General features: G+C 42.1%; 2 pseudogenes; both read left to right on the top strand.

Annotated features, from left to right (window-relative positions):
* The first annotated feature begins 192 nt into the window (after window positions 1-192).
* LOC125308695 lies at window positions 193-1270 on the top strand (annotated as a pseudogene).
* A 2306-nt stretch (window positions 1271-3576) lies between these two features.
* Window positions 3577-4481, top strand: LOC125307931 (annotated as a pseudogene).
* The last annotated feature ends 2066 nt before the right edge of the window (window positions 4482-6547 follow it).

Here is a 6547-nt window from a genome sequence, read left to right as displayed (position 1 = left end):
TGTATATTTTTAAAAATTACTTATATAAGTGGAAGTGAAGTGTCCCTCATTTGGGGTTGAGGAAGTTGGTCGGTTGCTCGGCTCGCACTTGCACTTTTGTGTCACGTCGAGATGTGATCATGGACCAAAGAGTTTCATAGGACATTCAAACACACCAGACAGCACTCTGAAGTCATGGCATCACCTTCTCTACTCCGGGACTGTGAGCTCGATCTGACGACAGCCGTCATGGCATCACTTTCTCCACTCCGGGACTGTGGGCTCGATCTGAAGACGGTCAAACTCGTGATAACATGCCTCTACTTTGTTTTGTTCATCCCCACTCTCCTGCTGAACATCATGGCAGCTTGGATCTCCTGGAAGCTGAAGCCCAATTCTGCGTTTGAAGTCTACTTGAAGAGCCGTGTGGCGGCTGACCTTCTGATGACCGCTGAAGGCCGGCAGCGACATCCCCGGGGCCCCTCACGGCTTGCGTGCCTTTGCCTGCCAGTTTAGCAGCGTGCTGTTCTACCTCTGCATGTACATGAGCATGATACTGATGGGGCTCATCAGCCTCGACCGCTTCTTCAAGATCGTCCAGCCAGGCGGGAAAAGGTTCGGCCACAAACCCCTGTTCGGCAAGGTGGTCGTCATCCTTATCTGGACTCTATCTCAGCGTGAACACCATACCCACCATGGTCCTCACGAGCGGAAAGCCCAAAAACAACACTGCCGAGCTGTGCATGGCCATGAGGAGTGACCTGGGGAAGCAGTACCATCATGCCATAATTATTGAATGCAACGTGAGTTTCTTAGTCATGTTGGTTGTTATTGGATTCTGCTACACGTGCATTGCAAAAAAGGTCATTGAGTCGTATCGAAATTCAGGAAGCACAAACAAGGAGGGGAAACGAAAGATCAAAGCTCGAGTGTTTATCGTCCTGGCGGTGTTCCTGGTCTGCTTCGCCCCCTACCACATCACACGCTTCCCTTACGTTCGCCATCAGGTGGAGAACAAGATTAACTGCCACTGGGCTTCCCTGAAGGTGACTAAGAGCTTCACTCTGGCTCTCCTCGACCAACGTCTGCCTGGACCCCCTTATCTACATATTACTCTGCAAAGCGTTTCGGGAGAAGTTGTATGAGCTCAAGCTATTTGGGCACTGGTTTACCACAGCAGCCCAGGAGAACACCGAGGACACTTCAGTTTGAAAGGGAGTTCAGTACTGCGCTTACAGCTTCTCCTTACTGTGAGGCTGCATCTTTGGGTTTGTTATACTGACACACACATTTTTGCAAACTAAATCATCTTTCATATTGTTTTGCAGAAACTATTTATTTGACCTTTCATTTGCGATCTTGACATGAACACTTATTTTAATGAACAGTTCTGAATTTCAGGGGAATCTATTTTTTTTATGTATGTATATTATTTTGTATTCTGTATAATATACTATTTGTATGTGAAATATAATGAAATATAAAATATAATTTCTTATATGCATTTCATCCAGTTCAGATTTCCTAACTGAAGTATTTCAGTTAATCATCAAACCTTACATTTATTATTTTAAGTTTTTAATAAAATGATCTTCATTTCTTATGGTAGATAGTTTGAAAGGTAGAACATTACTTTATTGTACTCTGAAAAAAAATCAACTATTTAAACTTTTTCCCTTTTCCATGAGGTGGTTTTATGTGTTACAAGACAAATGACGAGTGAGATAAATGGTGTATGGCTGAATACAATTTGAATTTGAGGAGTGGTTAGAGCTGGCAAACTCGGTTTCTTTTAAGGATTCAGGTTATTCTGAGTCACTCACAAAATTGATCCGGGTTGTGTGAGTCGCTTGAGTCAGTATTGCCCAGTCGCCAAGGAAACTCGCAGGGGGCTACATCGAAGTGTAACTAAAGTGTTCCGTTGCGTTACTTTTGCTTCAACAATTAGCTGGCAAGAGGTGTTTTTTGCATGTTACAAGACAAATGGCGAGTGAGATAAAAAGGTGTATGCCATGGCTGAATACATGGTAGCGCTGTGCCTCAGCTACAGGAAGCTGGTGAGCTCAATTAGTTCATCATATCAGACAAGAACCACAGGGGGTAGAGATGCATGCAAGCTGTTTCAAGGCCATGAAGAGATGTATAATGTAAAAACTAACTTAAGATTAGTTTTAGAAGTTAATCTTTAGTCTTTAAAACCACTACTTCTGAAAGCCATGTGAGATAAGAAGTAGGCCTAATGTTTGAGAATTGATTGATATGTAATTCTGGCACTAGTTCATGATGCTTGCATGAAAATACTTCTCAAAAGAACAGCAACTATATGGGTGCTATTGTTTTGGAATGTTTCCCTCATGTAAGCAATGCATCATACACTGGTAGGCAAATGGAGAAAAAAATTGCATGCTTTTTAAAGAAATTTCATTTGAATGCCTGAATGTAAGGATTCAGGAAAGATAATACCAGCTTTTGTGTATGGTAAACGGTGGAGCAGATAAGCGTAAATCTCTGATCTGGAGATTAATTAGGAAGACTAATAAGACTACAATAGCTTTTGGCCACGTTATATTCAAATTTGACTATACTCAGAGGCCTACTCAATGCTAGACAGTGAATTATACAGTCTGCTCTGTTTCTATGGAAGTTGCAAGAATCCACACAGTTCTATTCAATGCCGATAAATATTTAAATAGCCTTCTGACAGGTTGAAGCAGAGGTTTGCTACCAACGTTATCAGGTCATTTCAGTTTCTGTCGCGCACACGCATGCATTGAATGAACGCTCATACCACCACTTAATTAAACTGCTCTATGTTTAATGACATTGAATTAGCATTTCCTCCTGATTGCAGAAACGCTTGTTTTCTTTTTCTGGTCCGCAGTTCCTTGATCAATTGCGCAGCAAATTATCACACGAAGCACCGGGCCTAATTTCACTCCACGGCTCCGCGGACCAGCAGTCTCCACATTGCGGACAAGTGCCGGTCCGCGGCCCATAGTTTGAGAAACGCTGGCCTAAAGGACCTTTCGAATGACTTTTGTGTCATCTCCCATGCTCGTCTAGCACCTTCTTTAACTGCTGAGCCTTCATCTGTTTACAGTGTAACCACCACCAGATTCCCACTGAACTGAATCTATTTTAATGAGAAATCTGACATGTTAGTTGGCCTTATTATATAGAGATGACATGGTAGTGAGTTTGGTGGGACTAAATCTGCTTTAGGCTGATAACCACTACTTAAGTGCTGCTACTGAACAAAATGAAAATGAAATATGACCAAGCTATGTGTTCAAACAACACGTGTGGACACGCGTGCTGCCTAAATAGCTGCTTTTTGATAAAGACACGTACCGTCACCAATTTCCCACTAACCACACCAAGGGTTTGCTCACATGTGCAATTTCATGTCACGTAGTCAGAGTTTCACAGGACATTCAAACACACCAGACAGCACACCAGTCACCACTTTGATAAAGACTCTGTTTGAGTGGAAACACATCGCTGCGTCAGTGACCGCTCAATAAAGGACTTTTTTTTATCAGCAGAGTGCCTTGGATCTACCTTCATTCTCTTCACACCAGACAGCACTCTGGAGTCATGGCATCTCCTTCTCCACTTGTGGACTGTGGACTCGATATGAACTTCTTCAACCTGGTGATGGCCTGTCTCTATTTTGTGCTGTTCATCCCTGCTCTTGTGCTAAATATTGTGACAGTCTGCATCTCCTGGAAACTAAAGGCCAAATCCGCATTCATTGTCTATCTGAAGAACCTTGTGGTGGCTGACCTTCTGATGACCTTGATGATCCCGCTGAAGGCGCTGAGTAATTTGCCTGGAGCTTCCAACGGATTAATGGTGCTCGATTGCCATGTTAGCTCACTATTCTACCTCTGCCTGCTCATGAGTATCATACTGATGGGTCTCATCAGCCTTGACCGCTTCTTCAAGATTGTTCGACCTGCTGGGAAACTGTTTGGCCAAAGTGCTCTGTTTGCCAGGGTGGCCATCATCATTATCTGGACTCTCTTGCTCAGTGTGAATACCATACCTACCATGATGTTCAACAATGTAACAGCCAACAGCCAACAAATAACACAGCAGAAGTGTGCATGTCCATAAAGAGTGAGTTTGGGAATCGGTACCATGAAGTAGTAACTTTCGAGTGCAGTGTGATTTTCCTTGTTGTCTCTCTTGTCATGGGATTCTGCTACTCAGGCATAATGAAGAGAGTCATTGAGTCACACAGGAAATCAGGGAACAGGGACGTCAAGTGTAGACAAAAGATCAAATCTCGGGTGTTTATCGTTCTGGCGGTGTTCCTGGTCTGCTTCACCCCCTACCACATCATACGCTTCCCTTACGTTCGCCATCAGATGGAGAACAAGTTTACCTGCCACTGGGCTTCCCTGAAGGTGGCTAAGAGCATCACTCTGTGGATGGCGACCACCAATGTGTGCCTGGACCCCCTCATCTACTTTCTGCTATGCAAAGCCTTCGGATGAAACTCTATCAGTTCAAGATACTTGGACAATGGTCTTCCACTTTTACCAGGTCAATAATGAGGATGCTCATCTTTGAAAGGGCTTCTCCTTTTGTGAGTTTGACACTGATCCTTTTAGCTTGTTAGCATGATTCACATCCTGGGACAGAGGAAATAGCAGGCACTGTGACACTGTTCTCAATCAAACTTTGTTAAAACTCTCATACCTTTGTAATGCTCTTTACAGTTTCACTTAAGGTAAAAGCCCTGTTCTGTTAAGGTGGATCTCTCCTTACTTTTTGTGTCAATACTTTTAAGAGCTTAGCTAAATGAAATTCCCAAGTATGAGCATTTCTGAACAATTCATAAATAGCTCCTCATCAAGACCAGTTTTGATACCAATGGCTGTTAATTTATTTCTATAAAAAGGGTATGGATATGGTAAAGTTATATAAATAACAATAAATATATAAATGTGAAATATAAATACTGTATGTTTAACAATGAAGATATAAATTATGTATAGTTAATTCACAATCACTTACCAACTGACTAGATAAGTATGAATAGAGTAACAGGATTTAAAAAAACAATCAATAAAAACAATATAACAGCAGAGTTAAGAGGTTTCATTTATAAAAACAGAATATGATTAAGTAAGTTTAGGTTTAGTAGTATACAGTATGATTAAATAGGTAGGCCTATATTTAGAATTATTTAAGTATGAATAGATAGGCTAAGTTTAGGTTTAGAAACACTAGAGTATGATTAATAGTATAAATACTAGATAAATTTAAATTCGGGATTAATCTAATCTGACTTTGGGACAAGTAGGCTTGGGTATCGAATATCAAGTATTGGTTGGAACCGGGACTATTTTTGCGATTTTCCCGGAATCGTTCAAAAGTTTAAATTTCGATTCCTAGTTTCGATTCCCAGTCCACCGACCCGAAGAAGAAACGGCTGAACACCAAACGAAGAAGCGATAGTTCATAGAATTAAAATTAATGGAGAAGGTCAGACTATTTCATTCAGAAAGCAGGGTTCAGCGGATCCTTAAATAGTCTTAAATACAACTGAATTTTCGAAAGAGAGGTATTAAATGTGCGTATGGGACCGCCAGCGAGTGCAAGAGAGCGAGTGATGTCTCAATCCAGTTTCGTGTATTTAAAACGCAATTGATACAAGGATACAAGGAAGTTTATTGTCACATGCATATAGTTACTGGAAGTAAAAATGCAGTGAAATTATGTCTGGTGTCAACCTATTTGTGCATTAATGGGGTAAAAAGTGCAGTAGAAGAGGGTTTTAGTAGATTAAGTGGCAAGGGCTGCATAAAAAAGGTGGGGGAGGATTGGGATTGGGTGGGACCAACAAGGAGCACCCAAGAGCAACAGGGGCAAGGAAAAACTCCCTTACCAAGGAAGTTTAGTGTAAGTATAAGTGAATAGGCTATTAGGCTACGGGAGGAAGTGTAGTGGTTGCAGAGTGAAGATGTTTTTCACGGGTGTGGTTAAAGGTGTGAAAACGGTAATTACAGTAGGCCTATGTACAAAATAATATGCCTGACGTTTTCGTGGTGTAGCTGAGGCCAGAGAGATATACTGTACAGGTAGCCTACGTGGAATGAGGAAGCCTACGGTAGAATGAGCAGGAGAAAGAGCGATAGGTTGGCCATATGTTCAAATTTAGGCCGGACATATGTGAATGACTTCCTGACTCTTTGGAAGCTCAAGTCGGCGGCGGTGTGTACGTACAGTAAAAGCCCTGTCCGGCGTCGTGGCGCCCGGCGCAGCCTCAAGCCGGATGCTCATTTGTTCTCCTTTTTGGAGTTGCGCTTGGCATCTAAAATCGTTGCTCGGACGCAGCATCGTTTCACAAACTATGGACGCAAAGACTGCTGGTCAAATTATGTGCAGTGCTTCGCAATCAGGAGGAAATACTGTATATGTTAAGTTGATCTGTTTGCATCTTTCCAGCGTGTGTTGCTGGCCTAGCCTAGGGAAGAAAATATCTGTCTAAGTGCTGAGGAGTGAATGAGTGCAAAGTCAGTATAGTGTGAGTTCAGAGTTGGGAAATGTTTGAGAG

This window comes from Alosa alosa, chromosome 15, assembly GCF_017589495.1.
Source record: "Alosa alosa isolate M-15738 ecotype Scorff River chromosome 15, AALO_Geno_1.1, whole genome shotgun sequence".
NCBI classification, from domain to species: domain Eukaryota; kingdom Metazoa; phylum Chordata; class Actinopteri; order Clupeiformes; family Clupeidae; genus Alosa; species Alosa alosa.
Note: the sequence above shows the minus strand (reverse complement) of the source record. Positions and strands in the feature narration are given on the sequence as shown.